This window comes from Bombina bombina, chromosome 2, assembly GCF_027579735.1.
Source record: "Bombina bombina isolate aBomBom1 chromosome 2, aBomBom1.pri, whole genome shotgun sequence".
NCBI lineage: Eukaryota > Metazoa > Chordata > Amphibia > Anura > Bombinatoridae > Bombina > Bombina bombina.
The window spans coordinates 33,531,407-33,556,925 of NC_069500.1; positions in this window are offsets into that span (position 1 = coordinate 33,531,407).

Genomic DNA, 25,519 nt, shown 5'->3' on the forward strand with positions numbered 1-25,519 from the left:
GTATATTTATCAGATAGTGTTATTATGAGTGTAACTGTACTGTGTAATGTATATTTATTAGATAGTGTTAATATGAGTGTAACTGTACTATGTAATGTATATTTATTAGACAGTGTTAATATGAGTGTAACTGTACTATGTAATGTATATTTATTAGACAGTGTTAATATGAGTGTAACTGTACTATGTAATGTATATTTATTAGACAGTGTTAATATGAGTGTAACTGTACTGTGTAATGTATATTTATTAGACAGTGTTAATATGAGTGTATAAAGGAAAGAAAGAGGCGCACATGTGTGTATCGATATCGGCAAGGTGTGCACAAACTGCTGATGTTCTTTGCACAGGGTACTCACAATACGACTAAGCACACCAGTGTGCTTGTGGAAGCAGGCTGGTAATCAGAGCTGACCAGCTGGCTCACTCCGGTGTTGCTACTCCTCGATATAGCAAAGTTCTGGTAGTGGCTTGCTTGAAAATTAAACTTTCTGGAGGCAGGTTCCGTGATGTAACATATACTTTTATTTGTAGGTGTCACACATACACCTCAAGATATCCAGATTTAAAAACAAGCAAGTTTAAAAACAGTATGTACAGATTTTTTAACCTTGCTTGTTTTTAAATCTGGATATCTTGAGGTGTATGTGTGACACCTACAAATAAAAGTATATGTTACATCACGGAACCTGCCTCCAGAAAGTTTAATTTTCAAGCAAGCCACTACCAGAACTTTGCTATATCGAGGAGTAGCAACACCGGAGTGAGCCAGCTGGTCAGCTCTGATTACCAGCCTGCTTCCACAAGCACACTGGTGTGCTTAGTCGTATTGTGAGTACCCTGTGCAAAGAACATCAGCAGTTTGTGCACACCTTGCCGATATCGATACACACATGTGCGCCTCTTTCTTTCCTTTATACAGATTTTCCTAATTCCTTGCTGTGATCAGCTTGACGAGTGCAGCCGGAGTGAAGTTCATCCTGAGGGTGGACAGTTTGGAGACCACATATTCGAACCTCATATTCGAACTGTTTCAGGGAAAGATATGGACATTTATCGCTGGAAGTTGAATACACGCAATTAATGAGGTTCCCCGTTCCATTCTTTTATGTTATTATTGCTGGGCATTGTTTGCATTTGTTTCCCACACCACTCCATATAGCGCCCTCTGGTAAACTTAGGTTTTTTTGTATGGTTAATATGAGTGTAACTGTACTGTGTAATGTATATTTATTAGACAGTGTTATGAGTGTAACTGTATTGTGTAATGTATATTTATAAGATAGTGTTAATATGAGTGTAACTGTACTGTGCAATATATATTTATTAAACAGTGGTAATATGAGTGTAACTGTACTATGTAATGTATATTTATTATATAGTGTTAATATGAGTGTAACTGTACTGTGTAATGTATATTTATTATATAGTGTTAATATGAGTGTAACTGTACTATGTAATATATATTTATTAGACAGTGTTAATATGAGTGTAACTGTACTATGTAATGTATATTTATAAGATAGTGTTAATATGAGTGTAACTGTACTGTGTAATATATATTTATTAAACAGTGGTAATATGAGTGTAACTGTACTATGTAATGTATATTTATTATATAGTGTTAATATGAGTGTAACTGTACTGTGTAATGTATATTTATTAGACAGTGTTAATATGAGTGTAACTGTACTATGTAATATATATTTATTAGACAGTGTTAATATGAGTGTAACTGTACTATGTAATGTATATTTATTATATAGTGTTAATATGAGTGTAACTGTACTGTGTAATGTATATTTATTAGACAGTGTTAATATGAGTGTAACTGTATTGTGTAATGTATATTTATTAGACAGTGTTAATATGAGTGTAACTGTACTGTGTAATGTATATTTATTATATAGTGTTATTATGTGTGTAACTGTACTATGTAATATATATTTATTAGACAGAGTAAATATGAGTGTAACTGCACTGTGTAATGTATATTTATTAGACAGTGTTAATATGAGTGTAACTGTACTGTGTAATGTATATTTATTAGACAGTGTTAATATGAGTGTAACTGTATTGTGTAATGTATATTTATTAGACAGTGTTAATATGAGTGTAACTGTACTGTGTATTGTATATTTATTAGACAGTGTTAATATGAGTGTAACTGCACTATGTAATGTATATTTATTAGACAGTGTAAGTATGAGTGTAACTGTACTATGTAATGTATATTTATTAGACAGTGTTAATATGAGTGTAACTGTACTGTGTAATGGTATTTTTATTAGACAGTGTTAATATGAGTGTAACTGTACTGTGTAATGTATATTTATTAGACAGTGTTATTATGAGTGTAACTGTACGGTGTAATCTATATTTATTAGACAGTGTTAATATGAGTGTAACTGTACTGAGTAATGTATATTTATTAGATAGTATTAATATGAGTGTAACTGTACTGTGTAATATATATTTATTGGACAGTGTTAATATGAGTGTAACTGTACTGTGTAATATATATTTATTAGACAGTGTTAATATGAGTGTAACTGTACTATGTAATGTATTTTTATTAGACAGTGTTATTATGAGTGTAACTGTACTATGTAATGTATATTTATTAGACAATGTTAATATGAGTGTAACTGTACTGTGTAATGTATATTTAAGAGACAGTGTTAATATGAGTGTAACTGTATTGTGTAATGTATATTTATTAGACAGTGTTAATATGAGTGCAACTGTACTGTGTAATGTATATTTATTAGATAGTGTTATTATGTGTGTAACTGTACTGTGTAATATATATTTATTAGACAGTGTTAATATGAGTGTAACTGTACTGTGTAATGTATATTTATTAGACAGTGTTAATATGAGTGTAACTGTACTGTGTAATGTATATTTATTAGAGAGTGTTAATATGAGTGTAACTGTATTGTGTAATGTATATTTATTAGACAGTGTTAATATGAGTGTAACTGTACTGTGTAATGTATATTTATTAGACAGTGTTAATATGAGTGTAACTGCACTATGTAATGTATATTTATTAGACAGTGTAAGTATGAGTGCAACTGTACTATGTAATGTATATTTATTAGACAGTGTTAATATGAGTGTAACTGTACTGTGTAATGTATTTTTATTAGACAGTGTTAATATGAGTGTAACTGTAGTGTGTAATGTATATTTATTAGACAGTGTTATTATGAGTGTAACTGTACGGTGTAATCTATATTTATTAGATAGTGTTAATATGAGTGTAACTGTACTGTGTAATGTAACATAGTAACATAGTAGATAAGGTTGAAAAAAAGACTGAAGTCCATCGAGTTCAACCTATACAAATCTCAAATACTTACAAAAAGCTCCAGTTAAGCTTAAATAACCCCATTAAAATGTGACCCATTTAATACTAGCAATCATATCCATGAATTTTGTTAGTATACAGAAACTTATCCAGACTATTTTTAAATGTATCTATGGTATTGGCATTCACTACCTCCTTTGGTAATGAGTTCCACAATTTTATTGCTCTCACAGTGAAAAAACGTTTCCGTTGCAGGAGATTAAATCTCCTTTCCTCCAACCTTAAATTATGACCTCTTGTCAGAAACAATTTTCTTGGAATAAACAGAGCTTCTGCCATCTCTGTATATGGGCCTTGAATATATTTATATAAAGTAATCATGTCACCTCTCAAGCGCCTTTTTTCTAAAGAAAACAGACCCAGTTTGGCTAGCCTCTCCTCATAGGTTAATTTCTCCAATCCCCTTATTAGCTTTGTGGCCCTTCTCTGAACTTTTTCTAGTTCTGCAATATCTTTTTTAGCAATTGGTCCCCAGAACTGCACTCCAAACTCAAGGTGAGGTCTTACCAGGGCTTTATATAATGACAGAATTATGCTTTCCTCCCTTGAATCAATACCTCTTTTAATACATGCTAGTATCTTATTAGCCTTTGAAGCCGCTGCCCTGCATTGTGCACCCATCTTTAGCTTGTTATCTATTACTACTCCCAAATCCCTTTCCTCCTGTGTTTGGCTAAGTCTTGTCCCATTTAAAAAATACGTAGCCTGCTTATTTTTACTTCCAAAATGTAGAACCTTGCATTTTTCCGTATTAAATCTCATTTTCCATTCACTTGCCCATAGTTCTAATTTTAGCAAATCCCTTTGTAAAGACAGTTCGTCCGGCTCTGACCTTATGACCTTACTTAACTTAGTATCATCTGCAAAAATAGAGATGTCGCTATTTAATCCTTGCTCCAAGTCATTTATAAAAATATTAAAAAGAACAGGGCCCAGTACTGATCCCTGGGGGACGCCACTGATTACCTTTGTCCAATCTGAGTATGATCCATTTACTACTACTCCCTATCTTTTATCCAGTTATTTATCCATGAGCTAACATTTTCAGCTATTCCCAGTCCCTTAATTTTGTGCATTAATCTCTCATGTGGCACTGTATCAAATGCCTTTGCAAAATCTAAGTATATCACATCCACTGATTCCCCTTTATCTATATTTTGACTTACTTCCTCGTAGAATCTAATCAGATTAGTTTGACATGATCTATTTCTCCTAAAGCCATGCTGATTAGAACTCATAATCTTGTTTACACGAATATGCTCATCAATATAATCCCTTATAATCCCTTCAAATATCTTCCCCACTATTGATGTCAGACTAACTGGTCTATAGCTTCCTGGATCATCCCTGCTTCCCTTTTTGAAGAGTGGCACCACATCAGCTTTACGCCAATCCTGGGGTACCATGCCTGAGGATAATGAGTCTTGAAAAATTAAGAGTAAAGGTTTGTCTATAACAGTGCTAAGTTCCCTCAACACCCTTGGGTGTATTCCATCTGGGCCTGGAGTTTTATTTACCTTAATATTTTCCAGTTTTTTCCTGATATCCTCTAAACAAAACCCAGTTAGTGGTATGGACTGGCATGTTCTATTATGTTCAAAAGTATCATTCAATGGTTCTTCTCTTGTGTATACTGAAGAAAAAAACTGGTTTAGTACCTCAGCCTTCTCCCTGTCATTATTTATCATGCTACCCTCCACACATTTTAATGTACCTATATTATCCTTCTTAGATTTTTTGCTATTTATGTACTTAAAGAACCTTTTAGGGTTAGACTTAGAATCCTTAGCAATTAATTTTTCATTTTCAATTTTGGCTAATTTGATTGCTTTTTTGCATGCTTTGTTACATTCCTTATAAATATTGTATGCTGAGTCTGTACTATTTTCTTTTAATAATTTAAATGCCCTACGTTTTTTCCTAATTTCTCTTAACACATTTTTATTTAGCCATAATGGCTTTGTTTTTTTATTTTTACTTTTATAACCATATGGTATGTGTTGATATGTATATTTATTTAACACATTTTTAAATATTATCCATTTATTCTCTGTATTTTTATTAGAAAATACATTGTCCCAATTTATATTATTTAATGATTTCCTTAAATCGTTGAATTTTGCTTTCTTGAAATTAAAAGTCTTAGTTAAGCCTTTAAAACACTGCATTTGAAAATAGATTTCAAATGTGACCATGTTATGATCACTGTTACCCAAATGTTCTTTAACTTCTATGTTTGATATTATATCTGTATTGTTTGATAGCACTAAATCCAATATAGCTTTACTCCTAGTTGGCTCCTCTATTAATTGTGACAAGAAGTTATCCCTGAAAACATTTAAAAATCTATCCCCCTTAGCTGAATTACTAGTTTCATTGGCCCAGTTTATATCAGGGTAGTTAAAATCTCCCATAATTACAGCACTGTTATTAGCAGCCTTACCTATTTGGATAAGTAGTTGAGTTTCCTCCGGGTCACTAATGTTGGGAGGCTTGTAGCATGTTCCTAGTAATATTTTTTTAGGATTTTTCCCCCCACTCTTTATTTCAACCCACAGGGTCTCTACATTGTCACTTGTATCATAAATATCTTCCCTTATTGTAGGTTTAAGGTTAGGTTTAATATACATGCAGATTCCTCCACCCCTTTTATTATTCCTGTCCCTCCTAAATAATGTATACCCCTCTAAGTTAACTGCCCAGTCATGTGAATCATCCCACCAAGTTTCAGTTATACTGATAACATCATAGTCCTCTTCTGCAACTAAGAGCGTCAGCTCCCCCATTTTACCTGTCATGCTTCTTGCATTTGTTGTCATACATTTAATTTTCATGTGCTTTCTGCTGCTACTCGGTGTGCTTTCCTCTATATTTTCTAATGTGACATTTCTTAAGTCATCCCTTCTTTGAGATATTAAGGGATTGTCATATTCACAGACTGATCTCTCTGTTCTATTTTGTTCTAACTGACCCTCCCCCCCTTTGCCTAGTTTAAAAGGTTCTCTAAACGTGCTACCATCCTTTCCCCCAACACACCTGCACCCATGTCATTCAGGTGCAATCCATCCTTACTGTACAAATTGTACCCTAGTGAAAAATCAGCCCAGTGTTCTAAAAAGTCAAACCCCTCATTTTTACACCATGTCTTTAGCCATGAATTAACAGACCTTAACTCCTTCTGCCTTACTGAATTAGCACACGGCACTGGTAATATCTCAGAAAATATTACTTTGGAGGTCCTTGCTTTAAGCTTGCTACCTAACTCCCTGAAGTCATTTTTTAGGACTCTCCATCTCCCACCGATTCCTTCATTAGTACCAATATGCACCATGACTGCAGGATCAGACCCACATCCCTCTAACAATCTATCAATACGCTCCAGAATATGCCTAACACGAGCCCCTGGAAGACAGCAAACTGTTCTATGTAAAGGGTCTGGATGACAAATTACCCTATCAACCTTCCTAATAATAGAGTCTCCTACCACCAACATCTGCCTCTGGCCCTGACTTGTATGCCCCTCTTCCATGACTGAAGGACTGCCCACCATAGTATGCTCCTCTTCCACAGCTAAAGGACTGTTCACTATACTAGGCAACACAGCCCTCTCTGACACTGCCACCCCTGAACTGATATCCCCAACATCTTCACTTAATCTTGCAAATCTATTGGGGTGTACCAGCTCAGAACTGGCCTGTCTCTTCCGCTTACTTCGCCCTCTTACTGTGACCCAGCTACATCCTGGAGTCTCCTCATCTGAATCCTCCCCATTCCCACTGCTGGAACCATTAACAACCAGCTCAGTCCTATCCATTTCCCTTTCAAGTGTCTGAATTTCATGTAGTGTTGCAATTCGTTCCTCCAGATCCCCAATACGAGTTTCTAAAGAGACAATATGCTCGCACTTGCCACAAACATATAATCCCAGAAGCGGCTGCTCCAGTGATGCAAACATGTGGCAAGCTGTACACTGAATGAGATTCTCACACATTCTTAATAAAAGGTTTAACTTAAAAGTATAAAATATATTTCCCCTTGGTTACCCCAAAAACTTGTTTGCCTAACTACCTTGGTTAGCTAACTATAATACTTAAACAGACAATCTTACTTTAACAGAGAATCAATACAGCAACCCTTAAAGAGCAAGCTCCCAGAGTAAATGTGCTAAATTTATAATCTAGCTAGGCCCAAACAGCTGAAAAAAAAATCCCACCCCTAATTACCCACACAGGAAACAAGAAAAAAAAAAAAAAAAAAAAAAAAAAAATTGAAACAAACCAACAGTTATTTTGTTTTATAAAATGCAACCCTTGCAAAGCAAAATATTTATGAATTAGCTTTGTTAGCTAACTATAATACTTAAACAGACAATCTTACTTTAACAGAGAATCAATACAGCAACCCTTAAAGAGCAAGCTCCCAGAGTAAATGTGCTAAATTTATAATCTAGCTAGGCCCAAACAGCTGAAAAAAAAAATCCCACCCCTAATTACCCACACAGGAAACAAGAAAAAAAAAAAAAAAAAAAAAAAAAAAAAATTGAAACAAACCAACAGTTATTTTGTTTTATAAAATGCAACCCTTGCAAAGCAAAATATTTATGAATTAGCTTTGTTAGCTAACTATAATACTTAAACAGACAATCTTACTTTAACAGAGAATCAATACAGCAACCCTTAAAGAGCAAGCTCCCAGAGTAAATGTGCTAAATTTATAATCTAGCTAGGCCCAAACAGCTGAAAAAAAAAATCCCACCCCTAATTACCCACACAGGAAACAAGAAAAAAAAAAAAAAAAAAAAAAAAAATTGAAACAAACCAACAGTTATTTTGTTTTATAAAATGCAACCCTTGCAAAGCAAAATATTTATGAATTAGCTTTGTTAGCTAACTATAATACTTAAACAGACAATCTTACTTTAACAGAGAATCAATACAGCAACCCTTAAAGAGCAAGCTCCCAGAGTAAATGTGCTAAATTTATAATCTAGCTAGGCCCAAACAGCTGAAAAAAAAAATCCCACCCCTAATTACCCACACAGGAAACAAGAAAAAAAAAAAAAAAAAAAAAAATTGAAACAAACCAACAGTTATTTTGTTTTATAAAATGCAACCCTTGCAAAGCAAAATATTTATGAATTAGCTTTGTTAGCTAACTATAATACTTAAACAGACAATCTTACTTTAACAGAGAATCAATACAGCAACCCTTAAAGAGCAAGCTCCCAGAGTAAATGTGCTAAATTTATAATCTAGCTAGGCCCAAACAGCTGAAAAAAAAAATCCCACCCCTAATTACCCACACAGGAAACAAGAAAAAAAAAAAAAAAAAAAAAAAAAAAAATTGAAACAAACCAACAGTTATTTTGTTTTATAAAATGCAACCCTTGCAAAGCAAAATATTTATGAATTAGCTTTGTTAGCTAACTATAATACTTAAACAGACAATCTTACTTTAACAGAGAATCAATACAGCAACCCTTAAAGAGCAAGCTCCCAGAGTAAATGTGCTAAATTTATAATCTAGCTAGGCCCAAACAGCTGAAAAAAAAAATCCCACCCCTAATTACCCACACAGGAAACAAGAAAAAAAAAAAAAAAAAAAAATAGAAAAAAAACAACAATTATTTTGTTTTATAAAATGCAACCCATGCAAAGCAAAATATTTATGAATTAGCTTTGTTAGCTAACTATAATACTTAAACAGACAATCTTACTTTAACAGAGAATCAATACAGCAACCCTTAAAGAGCAAGCTCCCAGAGTAAATGTGCTAAATTTATAATCTAGCTAGGCCCAAACAGCTGAAAAAAAAAATCCCACCCCTAATTACCCACACAGGAAACAAGAAAAAAAAAAAAAAAAATTGAAACAAACCAACAGTTATTTTGTTTTATAAAATGCAACCCTTGCAAAGCAAAATATTTATGAATTAGCTTTGTTAGCTAACTATAATACTTAAACAGACAATCTTACTTTAACAGAGAATCAATACAGCAACCCTTAAAGAGCAAGCTCCCAGAGTAAATGTGCTAAATTTATAATCTAGCTAGGCCCAAACAGCTGAAAAAAAAATCCCACCCCTAATTACCCACACAGGAAACAAGAAAAAAAAAAAAAAAAAAAAAAAAAAAAAATTGAAACAAACCAACAGTTATTTTGTTTTATAAAATGCAACCCTTGCAAAGCAAAATATTTATGAATTAGCTTTGTTAGCTAACTATAATACTTAAACAGACAATCTTACTTTAACAGAGAATCAATACAGCAACCCTTAAAGAGCAAGCTCCCAGAGTAAATGTGCTAAATTTATAATCTAGCTAGGCCCAAACAGCTGAAAAAAAAAATCCCACCCCTAATTACCCACACAGGAAACAAGAAAAAAAAAAAAAAAAAAAAAAAAAAAAAAATTGAAACAAACCAACAGTTATTTTGTTTTATAAAATGCAACCCTTGCAAAGCAAAATATTTATGAATTAGCTTTGTTAGCTAACTATAATACTTAAACAGACAATCTTACTTTAACAGAGAATCAATACAGCAACCCTTAAAGAGCAAGCTCCCAGAGTAAATGTGCTAAATTTATAATCTAGCTAGGCCCAAACAGCTGAAAAAAAAAATCCCACCCCTAATTACCCACACAGGAAACAAGAAAAAAAAAAAAAAAAAAAAAAAAAAAAAAATTGAAACAAACCAACAGTTATTTTGTTTTATAAAATGCAACCCTTGCAAAGCAAAATATTTATGAATTAGCTTTGTTAGCTAACTATAATACTTAAACAGACAATCTTACTTTAACAGAGAATCAATACAGCAACCCTTATATAACCCTTGTATATTTATTAGACAGTGTTAATATGAGTGTAACTGTACTATGTAATGTATATTTATTAGTGTTAATATGAGTGTAACTGTACTGTGTAATGTATATTTATCAGACAGTGTTATTATGAGTGTAACTGTACTGTGTAATGTATATTTATTAGATAGTGTTATTATAAGTGTAACTGTACTGTGTAATGTATATTTATTAGACAGTGTTAATATGAGTGTAACTGTACTGTGTAATGTATATTTATTAGATAGTGAGTGTTATTATGAGTGTAACTGTACTGTGTAATGTATATTTATTAGATAGTGTTAATATGAGTGTAACTGTACTGTGTAATGTATATTTATTAGATAGTGTTAATATGAGTGTAACTGTACTGTGTAATGTATATTTATTAGACAGTCTAAATATGAATGCAACTGTACTGTGTGATGTATATTTATTATATAGAGTTAATATGAGTGTAACTGTACTGTGTAATGTATATTTATTAGACAGTGTTAATATGAGTGTAACTGTACTGTGTAATGTATATTTATTAGACAGTGTTAATATGAATGTAATTGTACTGTGTAATGTATATTTATTAGACAGTGTTAATATGAGTGTAACTGTACTATGTAATGTATATTTATTATATAGTGTTAATATGAGTGTAACTGTACTGTGTAATGTATATTTATTAGACAGTGTTAATATGATTGTAATTGTACTGTGTAATGTATATTTATTAGACAGTGTTAATATGATTGTAACTGTACTGTGTAATGTATATTTATTTGAGTGTTAATATGAGTGTAACTGTACTATGTAATGTATTTTATTAGATAGTGAGTGTTAATATGAGTGTAATTGTACTGTGTAATGTATTTTTATTAGTTAGTGAGTGTTAATATGAGTGTAACTGTACTGTGTAATGTATATTTATTAGATAGTGAGTGTTAATATGAGTGTAACTGTACTGTGTAATGTATATTTATTAAACAGTGTTAATATGAGTGTAACTGTACTGTGTAATGTATATTTATTAGACAGTGTTAATATGGGTGTAACTGTACTGTGAAATGTATTTTTATTAGATAGTGTTAATATGAGTGTAACTGTATTGTGTAATATATTTTATTAGACAGTGTTAATATGAGTGTAGCTGTACTGTGTAATGTATATTTATTAGACAGTGTTAATATGAGTGTAACTGTACTATGTAATGTATTTTTATTAGACAGTGTTAATATGAGTGTAACTGTACTATGTAATGTATATTTATTAGACAGTGTTAATATGAGTGTAACTGTACTATGTAATGTATATTTATTAGACAGTGTTATTATGAGTGTAACTGTACTGTGTAATGTATATTTATTAGATAGTGTTAATATGAGTGTAACTGTACTGTGTAATGTATATTTATTAGACAGTCTTAATATGAATGTAACTGTACTGTGTGATGTATATTTATTATATAGTGTTAATATGAGTGTAACTGTACTGTGTAATGTATATTTATTAGACAGTGTTAATATGGGTGTAACTGTACTGTGAAATGTATTTTTATTAGATAGTGTTAATATGAGTGTAACTGTATTGTGTAATATATTTTTATTAGACAGTGTTAATATGAGTGTAGCTGTACTGTGTAATGTATATTTATTAGACAGTGTTAATATGAGTGTAACTGTACTATGTAATGTATTTTTATTAGACAGTGTTAATATGAGTGTAACTGTACTATGTAATGTATATTTATTAGACAGTGTTAATATGAGTGTAACTGTACTATGTAATGTATATTTATTAGACAGTGTTATTATGAGTGTAACTGTACTGTGTAATGTATATTTATTAGATAGTGTTAATATGAGTGTAACTGTACTGTGTAATGTATATTTATTAGACAGTCTTAATATGAATGTAACTGTACTGTGTGATGTATATTTATTATATAGAGTTAATATGAGTGTAACTGTACTGTGTAATGTATATTTATTAGACAGTGTTAATATGAGTGTAACTGTACTTTGTAATGTATTTTTTGAAGTGTTTTGTGCAACTTTTTATTTAAAAAAACAATTAACTACAGCTCTGAGATCGCAGGAAGGATTCTTGCACAAATCAAGATTGCGCAAGCAAAATCGCGATTGCACTTAACTTGTAATATCAGTGCAATTGAAAAGGCTTGCAAAAACACGATATCTAACTGTGTCTTCAGTAAACCAATTACCAATTTACCAATTCTGCCTCATTGTGTGCTGCAGCCCCTAAACTAATACAAAATGGTCTTTAAAGGGACATTAAACCCAAAAATTTTCTTTCATAATTCAGACAGATAATACAACATTCCAATTTACTTCTATTATCTAATTTGCTTCATTCTTTAGATATATTTTGTTAAAAAATAGCAATGCACACGGGTGAGCCATTCACAGGAGGCATCTATGTGCAGCCACCAATCAGACGCTACTGAGCCTATCTAGATATGCTTTTTAGGAAATAATATCAAGAGAATGAAGCAAATTAGATAATAGAAGTAAATTAGAAAGCTGTTTAAAATGGTATTCTCTATCTGAATCATGAAAGAAAAAATGTGGGTTTAATGTCCCTTTAATATACAACATTCTCCTACTGCAGAGTATCACAAATATTGCAGAGTATCACAAATATAAGTAGATTCCATTGACCTTAGGAGTTAAACATAAAAGCCTCAGTAACTCTCTTTACTGAAAAGTGTAAACAATTTAAAGGGACATTCTAGTCAAAATTAAACTTTCATGATTCAGATAGGGCATGTCATTTTAAACAACTTTCCAATTTACTTTCATCATCAAATTTGCTTTATTCTCTTGGTATTTTTAGTTGAAAGCTAAACTTAGGTAGGCTCATATGCTAATTTCTAATTCTTGAAGGTCACCTCTTATCTGAATGCATTTGATAGTTTTTTTTCACAGCTAGAGGGTGTTCATGCGTGTCATATAGATAACAGTGTGCTTATGCCCGTGGGGTTACCTAGGAGCCCGCTCTGATTGGCTAAAATGCAAGTCTGTTAAAAGAAGTAAAATAAAAGGGGGCAGTCTGCAGAGGCTTAGATACAAGGTTATCACAGAGGTAAAAAGTGTATTAATATAACTGTGTTGGTTATGAAAACTGGGGAATGGGTAATAAAGGGATTATCTCTATTTTTAAGCAATAACAATTCTGGAGTAGACTGTCCCTTTAAAGGCAAAAATATTGATTTGCACAACCTCAACAAACTTTGCTGCTTAGTGTGAAGCTGAAGAACAAATCAAACACCTCGGTAGTTTCATAGTCCCCCCCCCCCTTTAGCACTGTAAATCAGTCCTCTGATAATATTAAATCATTATGGATCAGAACACACAGATACTACTACTGTACAATGCTGTCTATCCCTCATATAGACAGTAGGTCGAATCAATGCATATATTTGAAAAGTTAACAAATTTCAATTTGAGACTTCAAACAAAGCTAGTTCCTAACATCTCTCTTCTGCCTTTTTCCCAGAATTCTAATGATGTTGTGCTCTTCTCTGTAGGTTACATGAGGACACAGACAAACTTCCTATCTAGTCTACGATACATATCAGTGCATGCTGCACAATAGAACAGCAGTGATAGGGGTCAGGGCCGGCCTTAGGTGTTCAGGCACCCTGTGTGGGCTACTCCCGTGGTGCCTCCTCCCCCACCATTTTTCAAGGGGTTAAAAAAAATGTTTGTTAGTCTAGGGGTTGTGTTCCTTTTCCTAAAATAAAATCAACTTGCTCATTAGTCTAGAGGTACTTAACTTTATTAATATGCAAGGGCTTTTTCTGTGGCTGCTCCATCTACTATGTGTGCTCTCCGTTAATCTTCATCGCTGTGTTGCGCCTCTAAGGTCTTCAAAGTAAAGAGAGCAGGAGAGAAAGGAGGGTGGTGAAGAGGAGAGAGGGGAAAGGCTACAGCCTAGGGAGGGTCTATCTGAAGCAGCTACTGTCTCCTCTGTCTTTGGTGCTACTGAGTGTTAGTAATCCATATCCTATGGGTTCCCCCACACTCTAACCCTGTTCACACAGTATAAGTTGCTCTGGCTGCAGTTCCATCCCTTTTGGAATGCGCCCTATGTCATTTGCACCCCAGGTGACAGCTTAGATTTGCCTAATGGATGGGCTGGCCCTGGGAGCAGGAGGTTGCAAAAGCACTCCCAATCTTTTAGGTTCCATCCCCATTGTAGTTCCAAGCAACACACTACAGCACCTAGTTATGCCTCAAACAGCCAAACCAAACCCAGCCACACCCAGTCTGATCAATAAACACCAATGACTATGCCCACACCCATGCAATAACTTTTGTTTGTTCCTGGGCTAAAATACTTGGGTCTGTTTTGTCCATGGTGGCTCAGCCACTAGTTGTCAGGCCAGTCCTGTTTCCTAACTCATAGAATCATGATATAATGCACCCAACCATGGACACTCAAAGGTTGTTATCTGTCCGTTTACAGTACAGGGACACAGCCTTGAGATTGTAGCCTCCAGTGAGAAGGAAGCAGGTCAAGTGCTGGTTACAGGAGCTCACTGCCCATGGACTCTATAACTAAGAAGCTCAGATTTCACTCTGTAATAGCACAGATTCCCCACACCCTCTAGTCTAGTGCATTAGATGATCCAGTCTCAGTCAAGCTATGCAAACTTTAAAATTAAATATCCAGGTGTGTGTGCAGATGTGCTCACAGCTTACAGGGAGAAGTGCTCGAAGTCACATGTATATAGGAAGGAAACATTGAATTTGTAAATTTAAATCCCCCTCAGATCAGGAAGTGTAGTATATGTTTACAATGCATTACTGCTGATATGAAGCAAAAGGAAGGACAAATCTGTTTAGTTATGCGAACTGATGTGTTCTATTATCACCAAAGTGCCATGGGATTTTATTACTCATCTAATTCAAAGTAGCCTCAGGAATGCAACGTATTAGCAAGTACTAGTAAGTAGACATTAAAACACAAGACTTACGCCTAGATTTGGAGTTTTGTCGGTAAAGACTTGCATTGCTAACAAGCCTTTTTTTCAGCGCACCCTTAAGCCAACGCTGGTATTACGAGTTTTCTCAATGGCTGCGTTAGCCTCAGAAAAGTGAGCGTTGAGCCAAATTTAGCTCCACTTCAACCCTCAATACCAGCATTGCCTACGGTAGTGGTAAGATGGAAAAACGTGCTCGTGCACTATTTCCCCATAGGATACAATGGGGCTGAGCTGGCTGAAAAAAAACCTAACACCTGCAAAAAAGCAGCGTTCAGCTCCTAACGCAGCCCCATTGTTTCCTATGGGGAAACACTTTCTAAGTCTACACCTAACACCCTAACATGAACCCCAAGTCTAAACACCCCTAACCTTACACTTATTAACCCCTAATCTGCCGCCCCCACTATTGCTGACACCTGCATTATATTATTAATCCCTAATCTGCCGCTCCGGACACCGCCGCCACCTCCATTATAGCTATGAACCCCTAATCTGCTGTCCCTAACATCGCCAACACCTATATTATATTTATTAACCCCTAATCTGTCCCCCCCCCCATGTTGCCGCCACCTACCTACACTTATTAACCCCTAATCTGCCGACCGGACATCGCCGCCACTATAATAAATTAATTAACCCCTAAACCGCCGCACACTCCAGCCTCGCAAACACTATAATACATTTTATTAACCCCTAATCTGCCCTCCCTAACATCGTCGCCACCTACCTACAATTATTAACCCCTAATCTCCTGCCCCCAACGTCGCCGCTACTATAATAAAGTTATTAACCCCTAAACCTAAGTCTAACCCTAACACCCCCCTAAGTTAAATATAATTTAAATAAAACTAAATAAATTTACTATAATTAAATAAATTATTCCTATTTAAAACTAAATACTTACCTATAAAATAAAGCCTAATATAGCTATAATATAACTAATAGTTACATTGTATCTATTTTAGGATTTATATTTATTTTACAGGCAACTTTGTATTTATTTTAACTAGGTACAATAGCTATTAAATAGTTAATAATTATTTAATAGCTACCTAGTTAAAATAATTACAAAATTACCTGTAAAATAAATCCTTGTGAGAACTTGCAGCCGTAGGGCTTTGATAAATCGAGATATTAGTGTCTCAGTTAATACAGCACTTTACACATATAGGGCACAGTATAGGATTGCCATTCCCAACACCAGATCAATAGAACATACCAGCCTCCAAACGTCTTGAATAAAATATGACTTTTATTATATTGCCAAAGGGTCCAAGAACACATCGCTCTTAAACCCGCACCAGCCGCGGCCTCAATATAAGCACTACTGCCTCTCCTCTGAGTCGTGGGCTGCATGGCCTCACATTATATGGGCGCCCCAACCCCAGGAGACAAACGTGATGATGCGTGCTACCAAGGATACTACTCTGTGCTTATCACACCTCAAGCTCTCCGGCTCCACTGTACTTGAGTGTCACGCGTGCACCCGCCGCAGCCCCGCCCCCCGCCGCCCTCGGTAATAAAATATATATATATATTTTTTAAAAACTGCCTTCTGTCTGCAAATTAGGCGCCCTCAGGGTGTTGCGCCCTGTGCGACCGCACAAGTCGCACACCCCAAAGGCCAGCCTTTATCATAGTGCGATGTAGTGTATCATGTCCGCCACACATCGATAAATGCCAACAGCATATGCTGTCGGCATTTATTATTGCACCAGCAGTTCTTGTGACCTGCTGGTACAATGCCGCCCCCTGCAGATACGCGGCCAATTGGCTGCTAGCAGGGGGTGTCAATCAACCCGATCGTATTCGATGATTCGCCTTAGTTATCAATCCCTTCTGCTGGGCAAAAGTAGAATATAGTGACGTAAGCTTCGATCCGCCGGACTCAGTCCGACACAGATCGATGCTTACGTCACTCCAGATGTTCCGAATGCAAGTTCGGCACAATCTGACTACTTTTGGTAGTTATCAAACTACTACCAGGTACGCTCGCCAATATTCCGGGCCAGTGTACCTGGATTTCAATCCGCCGCCCTGACCATAGAGAAAGCTCATGTTCGCTGCTGCCCAATATCCCATTGATTCCTATGGGAGATGTCTGCACCTAACAACCTAACATGTACCCCGAGTCTAAACACCCCTAATCTGCCCCCCCTACACCGCCGCAACTAAAAAAAGTTATTACCCCCTAAACCGCCGCTCCCGGAGCCCACTGCAACTATAATAAATATGTTAACCCCTAAACCGCCGCTCCCGGACCCCGCCGCAACTATAATAAATATGTGAACCCCTAAACCGCCGCTCCTAGACCCCGCCGCAACTATAATAAATATGTTAAGCCCTAAAACGCCGCTCCCGGACCCCGCCGCCACCTACATAATACCTATTAACCCCTATCCTTCCCCCATACCGCCGCAACCTATAATAAATGTATTAACCCCTATCCTGCCCCCCCTACACCGCCGCCACTATAATAAAATTATTAACCCCTAAACCTAAGTCTAACACTAACCCTAACACCAATGAGCCAATCGGATTGAGCTTCAGATTTTTCCTACCTTAATTCCAATTGGCTGATAGAATCCTATCAGCCAATCGGAATTCGAGGGACGCCATCTTGGATGACGTCATTTAAAGGACCAGCCATTCGTCGGGTAGTCGTCGTGCAAGAAGGATGTTCCGCGCCAGAGGTCTTGAAGATGGAGCCGTTCCTCGTTGGATGGATGAAGATAGAAGATGCCGCTTGGATGAAGATGTCTGCCGGTCCGGATGTCCTCTTCTGCCCGGATAGGATGAAGACTTCTGCCGGTCTGGATGTCCTCTTCTGCCTGGATAGGATGAAGACTTCTGCCGGTCTGGATGTCCTCTTCTGCCCATCGGATGAAGACTTCGGCCCGGCTGGGTGAAGACGACTCAAGGTAGGGAGATCTTCAGGGGGTTAGTGTTAGGTTTTTTTAAGGGGGGGTTTGGGTGGGTTAGAGTAGGGGTATGTGGGTGGTGGGTTTTAATGTTGGGGGGGTTGTATTTTTTTTTACAGGCAAAAGACCTGATTACTTTGGGGCATGCCCCACAAAAAGCCCTTTTAAGGGCTGGTAAAAGAGCTGATTACCTTGTAATGTAGAAAAGGGTAGGGACTTTTATTATTTTTTTATTTTTTTTTATTTTATTAGGGGGCTTAGATTAGGTGTAATTAGTTTAAAATTCTTGTAATTTTTTTTATTTTCTGTAATTTAGTGTTTGTTTTTTTGTAATTTAGTTTAGTTTATTTAATTGTAGGTATTGGTAGCTAATTTATTTAATTAATTTAATGATAGTGTAGGTTTAATTGTAACTTAGGTTAGGATTTATTTTACAAGTAATTTTGTATTTCTTTTAGCTAGACAGTTATTAAATAGTTAATACCTATTTAATAACTATTGTACCTAGTTAAAATAAATACAAAGTTGCCTGTAAAATAAATATAAATCCTAAGATAGCTACAATGTAATTATTAATTACATTGTAGCCATCTTAGGGTTTATTTTACAGGTAAGTGTTTAGTTTTAAATTGGAATAATTAATTTAATGATAGTGTAGTGTTACGTTTAATTGTAACTTAGGTTAGGATTTATTTTACAGGTAATTTTGTAATTATTTTAACTAGGTAGCTATTAAATAGTTAATAACTGTATTTAATTGTAGGTATTTGTAGTTAATTAATAGTGTAGTGTTAGGTTTAATTGTAAATTAGGTTAGGATTTATTTTACAGGTAATTTTGTATTTCTTTTAGCTAGGTACTCATTAAATAGTTAATAACTATTTAATAGCTATTGTACCTAGTTAAAATAAATACAAAGTTGCCTGTAAAATAAATATAAATCCTAAAATAGTTACAATGTAATTATTAGTTACATTGTAGCTATATTAGGGTTTATTTTATAAGCATTTAGTTTTAAATAGGATTAATTTAGTTAATAAGAGAGAGTAATATTATTTAGATTTATTTAATTAATATTTAAGTTAGGGGGGTGTTAGGGTTAGTGTTAGACTTCGGTTTAGGGGTTAATAATTTTATTATAGTGGCGGCGGTGTAGGAAGGCAGGATAGGGGTTAAAAAACGTATTATAGGTGGCGGTGGTATGGGGGGCAGGATAGGGGTTAATAAATTTATTATAGGTTGCGGCGGTATAGGGGGGGCAGGATAGAGGTTAATAGGTATTATGTAGGTGGCAGTGGGGTCCGGGAGCGGCGGTTTAGGGGTTAACATATTTGTTAAAGTTGCGGCGGGGTCTAGGAGCGGTGGCTTAGGGGTTAACATATTTATTATAGTTGCGGCGGGGTCCAGGAGCGGCGGTTTAGGGGTTAATATATTTATTATAGTTGCGGCGGGGTCTAGGAGCGGCGGTTTAGGGGTTAATAACTTTATTTAGTTGCGGGGGGCTCCGGGGGCGCCGGTATAGGGAGTAGAACAGTATAGTATAGTGTGAGTGCTTAGTGACAGGGGTATCAATAAAGCTGTCAAAAAGCCGAAGAGCAGCGAGATTGATGATTGATAACTATCACAGTCCGCTGCTCATCGCCCCGTACACTGTGCACCTGTGTAACATACATCTGTGTAATTGGCACTGTGCACCTGTGTAACATACATTTGTGTAATTGGCACTGTGCACTAGTGTAACATACATCTGTGTAATTGGCACTGTGCACCTGTGCAACACACTTAGGTACCGCTGTGATCAGTGTGCCACTGTGTAACATACATTTGTACCGCTGTGATCAGTGTGCACCTGTGTAACATACATCTGTGTAATTGGCACTGTGCACCTGAGCAACACACAACTATACCGCAGTGATCAGTGTGCAACTGTGTAACATACATCTGTACCGCTGTGATTAGTGTGCACCTGTGTAACATACATCTGTGTAATTGGCACTGTGCACCTGTGTAACATGCATTTGTGTAATTGGCACTGTGCACCTGTGCAACACATATAGGTTCCGCTGTGATCAGTGTGCAACTGTGTAACATTCATCTGTACCGCTGTGATCAGTGTGCAACTGTGTAACATACATCTGTACTGCTGTGATCAGTGTGTATCTGTGTAACACACATCTGCACCGCTGTGATCAGTGTGTATCTGTGTAACATACATCTGTACTGCTGTGATCAGTGTGTATCTGTGTAACATACATATGTACAGCTGTGATCAGTGTGTATCTGTGTAACACACATCTGTACTGCTGTGATCAGTGTGTATCTGTGTAACATACATCTGTACTGCTGTGATCAGTGTGTATCTGTGTAACATACATCTGTACTGCTGTGATCAGTGTGTATCTGTGTAACATACATCTGTACCGTTGTGATCAGTGTGTATCTGTGTAACATACATCTGTACTGCTGTGATCAGTGTGTATCTTTGTAACATACATTTGTACCGCTGTGATCAGTGTGTATCTGTGTAACATACATCTGTACTGCTGTGATCAGTGTGTATCTGTGTAACACACATCTGTACTGCTGTGATCAGTGTGTATCTGTGTAACATACATCTGTACTGCTGTGATCAGTGTGTATCTGTATAACATACATCTGTACTGCTGTGATCAGTGTGTATCTGTGTAACATACATCTGTACCGCTCACTGTGATCAGTGTGTATCTGTGTAACATACATCTGTACCGCTGTGATCAGTGTGTATCTGTGTAACATACATCTGTACTGCTGTGATCAGCGTGTATCTGTGTAACATACATCTGTGCTGCTGTGATCAGTGTGTATCTGTGTAACCTACATCTGTACTGCTGTGATCAGTGTGTATCTGTGTAACATACATCTGTACCGCTCGCTGTGATTAGTGTGTATCTGTGTAACATACATCTGTACCACTGTGATCAGTGTGTATCTGTGTAACATACATCTGTACTGCTGTGATCAGTGTGTATCTGTGTAACCTACATCTGTACTGCTGTGATCAGTGTGTATCTGTGTAACATACATCTGTACTGCTGTGATCAGCGTGTATCTGTGTAACATACATCTGTACCGCTGTGACCAGTGTGCATCTGTGTAACATACATCTGTACGGCTGTGATCAGTGTGTATCTGTGTAACATACATCTGTACTGCTGTGATCAGTGTGTATCTGTGTAACATACATCTGTACCGCTGTGATCAGTGTGTATCTGTGTAACATACATCTGTACTGCTGTGATCAGTGTGTATCTGTGTAACATACATCTGTACTGCTGTGATCAGTGTGTATCTGTGTAACATACATCTGTACTGCTGTGATCAGTGTGTATCTGTGTAACATACATCTGTACCGCTGTGATCAGTGTGTATCTGTGTAACACACATCTGTACCGCTGTGATCAGTGTGTATCTGTGTAACATACATCTGTACTGCTGTGATTAGTGTGTATCTGTGTAACATACATCTGTACTGCTGTGATCAGTGTGTATCTGTGTAACACACATCTGTGCTGCTGTGATCAGTGTGTATCTGTGTAACATACATCTGTACCACTCGCTGTGATCAGTGTGTATCTGTGTAACATACATCTGTACTGCTGTGATCAGTGTGTATCTGTGTAACATACATCTGTACTGCTGTGATCAGTGTGTATCTGTGTAACATACATCTGTACCGCTGTGATCAGTGTGTATCTGTGTAACATACATCTGTACTGCTGTGATCAGTGTGTATCTGTGTAACATACATCTGTACTGCTGTGATCAGTGTGTATCTGTGTAACCTACATCTGTACTGCTGTGATCAGTGTGTATCTGTGTAACATACATCTGTACTGCTGTGATCAGTGTGTATCTGTGTAACATACATCTGTACCGTTGTGACCAGTGTGCATCTGTGTAACATACATCTGTACCGTTGTGATCAGTGTGTATCTGTGTAACATACATCTGTACTGCTGTGATCAGTGTGTATCTGTGTAACATACATCTGTACCGCTTTGATCAGTGTGTATCTGTGTAACATACATCTGTACCGCTGTGATCAGTGTGTATCTGTGTAACATACATCTGTACTGCTGTGATCAGTGTGTATCTGTGTAACATACATCTGTACTGCTGTGATCAGTGTGTATCTGTGTAACATACATCTGTACCGCTTTGATCAGTGTGTATCTGTGTAACATACATCTGTACCGCTTTGATCAGTGTGTATCTGTGTAACATACAACTGTATTGCGGTGATCAGTGTGTATCTGTGTAACATACATCTGTACCGCTGTGATCAGTGTGTATCTGTGTAACATATATCTGTATTGCTGTGACCAGTGTGTATCTGTGTAACATACATCTGTACCGCCGTGATCAGTGTGTATCTGTGTAACATACATCGGTACCGCTGTGATAAGTGTGTATCTGTTTAACATACTTCTGTATTGCTGTGATCAGTGTGTATCTGTGTAACATACATCTGTACCGCTGTAATCAGTGTGTATCTGTGTAACATACATCTGTACCGCTGTGATCAGTGTGTATCTGTGTAACATACATCTGTACTGCTGTGATCAGTGTGTATCTGTGTAACATACATCGGTACCGCTGTGATCAGTGTGTATCTGTGTAACATATATCTGTATTGCTGTGACCAGTGTGTATCTGTGTAACATACATCTGTACCGCCGTGATCAGTGTGCACCTGTGTAACATACATCTGTACTGCTGTGATCAGTGTGTATCTGTGTAACATACATCTGTACCGCTGTGATCAGTGTGTATCTGTGTAACATACATCTGTACCGCTGTGATCAGTGTGTATCTGTGTAACATACATCTGTACTGCTGTGATCAGTGTGTATCTGTGTAACATACATCTGTACCACTGTGATCAGTGTGCACCTGTGTAACATACATCTGTGCCACTGTGAGCAATGTGCACTGCATTGTACATCTGTAAAACAAACAGCAATAGGCATATTCTCATTGTATAAGTCACTTGGTAGCTGAGTTTGTGCTTGACCTAGATTTATTTGTAAATAGAAAATATGTGACATAGAATTCTCTGTCATGGTGTACATATCACATTTATCTTATTCTCAAATTTTTAAAATATGTCAAATAGGGAACATTAAAACAAATCCTTTCTGGTTCATAGAAAAAGGGAAAAAAACAAACAGGATCACTGCAGATGGCAAGAGATGAATTTCTATTAGGTATCTCTGTCCCAAATTATACTACTATAGGACAAAGTTACCATGGAAACATATCCTAGTGGTATTTCAGGTTGCCATGGAAATTGGGGCATGATTGTAGACTGTAGGATGGGGGACTACCTATTACAAAAATACCTACTGTGGTTTGACAGAGAGAGCTAAAGGAGACAAGGGACATCTAATCCAAAGAAAAATATCTCCTGTGATGTTCGTTCGATAGAGAGAGATTTTCTCACTTCTCAACCATCACTTGCCTCCTCTCTCTTGTATCTCACTAACCCCTGCTTCTCTCTAGCATTAATAGTAAGGGGCATTAAATGTACGTTTTATTAATTGCATCTGACAGACAATAATTTATAATATATCACATAATGCCTGCTCACATGCTGCAGCTTAATAAAAATACTTTTTGTTTTCATGCTTGTGGAGGTTTGTTCGTATCCCTTAACAGAACTGTAGAAATTCCTCTTTCTTAGCAAGAGAGCAGCTGAGGTTTGAGTATTAGTTGTGTACAAACACCCACGCTTGCTGTACATCATACATAACATTTGACTTTATTGCATGGGAGAGGTCAGTATTTAAATATATTGAAAATATGTTTTGCCTAGAGATATAGGTTAAAAGCTGTTTAAAATTAAATTGAAGCTAATACTGCAGAACTATTTGTGTATTGGCCACTAATGGCCCCTAGCTGATAAATAGAATTCCCATATCTATTTAGATAATAATTATTATTTAGAAAAAGGGCTATAATATTTATATAAATGTGTCTAAATAATAATATTTAATAATGTGATTTACTGTGTTTTACAAAATTGAAAAAAGGAGGCGTCTCATAGGGTGAGTAGTTCCCATACACAGATAACCACCATAGCCGCCTCCTTTTTTCGTTTTTGTGTTTCGGCTGCTGAAGATCCAGGATCCGTTTGGAAGCGCTACCGTTTGCTTAGGAAGATTGCTCCCTTTATCTTCTATAACTTCAGATTTTGTGTAAATTGTGTTACATTACAATGTATATGATACAATTACTAGTATAATATTCAACAATTTCTTTATTTAGCCTTTTTTTGTGCGCCCCCTCAGTATTTTATTACATATCTTTTCTTATTTACTGTAAATATTTAACAATGAAATTGTAGGGAAAATAGTTTTTTGTATTTTCAAATTGATCTTCCTGTATATAATAAAGGGATACTAAACCCAATTTTCTTTCATGATTCAGATAGAAAAGCAATTTTAAGCAACTTTCTAATTTACTCCTATTATCAATTTTTCTTCATTCTCTTGGTATCTAGAAAATTAGAGAGAGATAAAAAACTAGATACACATATTATTATTATTAAACCTAATCCATCTCTTAAGAAAATGAATCACCTTTCCAACAACGAAGCTTTGTTTATCACACAATACAATTTTAATTATTATAAGGTAAGAAGTAACTTGAATAAACATCGGAAAATCTAAAGACCCTATTCTCAAACAAATTCTACCTGCCAAACCTAGAGTTGTCTTTTCCAGGGCTCCTACTATCAAGAATAGATTGGCTCCCAGTAAGGTGGTTGTCTCTAAAGATAAAAAAAATGATTAAGAATAAAAATTCTTCATCTATATTGCCTGATGAAGAGGACTATTACTTGAAACGCGTTGTGGTTTTCGAAGGATAAAACAGCCGGTGACTGGGGCTTGCGGTTCACAGCTTTTTATACTCAAGACTTTTAAGTGCAAGTATCCAATATTGTTTTACTTTCCATTGTACCATCTTTTTATATGAATTCTTAAATATTGTATTAGTTTGAATTATTTGATTAATTTATTTGAATAATAGTCCTAAAGCCTGTGTACACGGGCCAATTTTTTTAAGTAAAGCGGTCCCACCCCTCTATCTCTCCCCCATCTTTGTTGTGCTCTCCCCCCTCTCTTTTGTGCTCTCTCTCTCCCCCTCTTTTGCTCTCTCTCTCCCCCCTCTCTTTTGTGCTCTCTCTCTCCCCCTCTTTTGCTCTCTCTCTCCCCCCTCTCTTTTGCTCTCTCTCTCACCCCCTCTCTTTTGCTCTCTTTCTCTCTCTCCCCTCTCTTTTGCTCTATCTCTCCCCCTCTCTTTTGTTCTCATTCTCCACCCCCTCTCTTTTGCTCTCTCTCC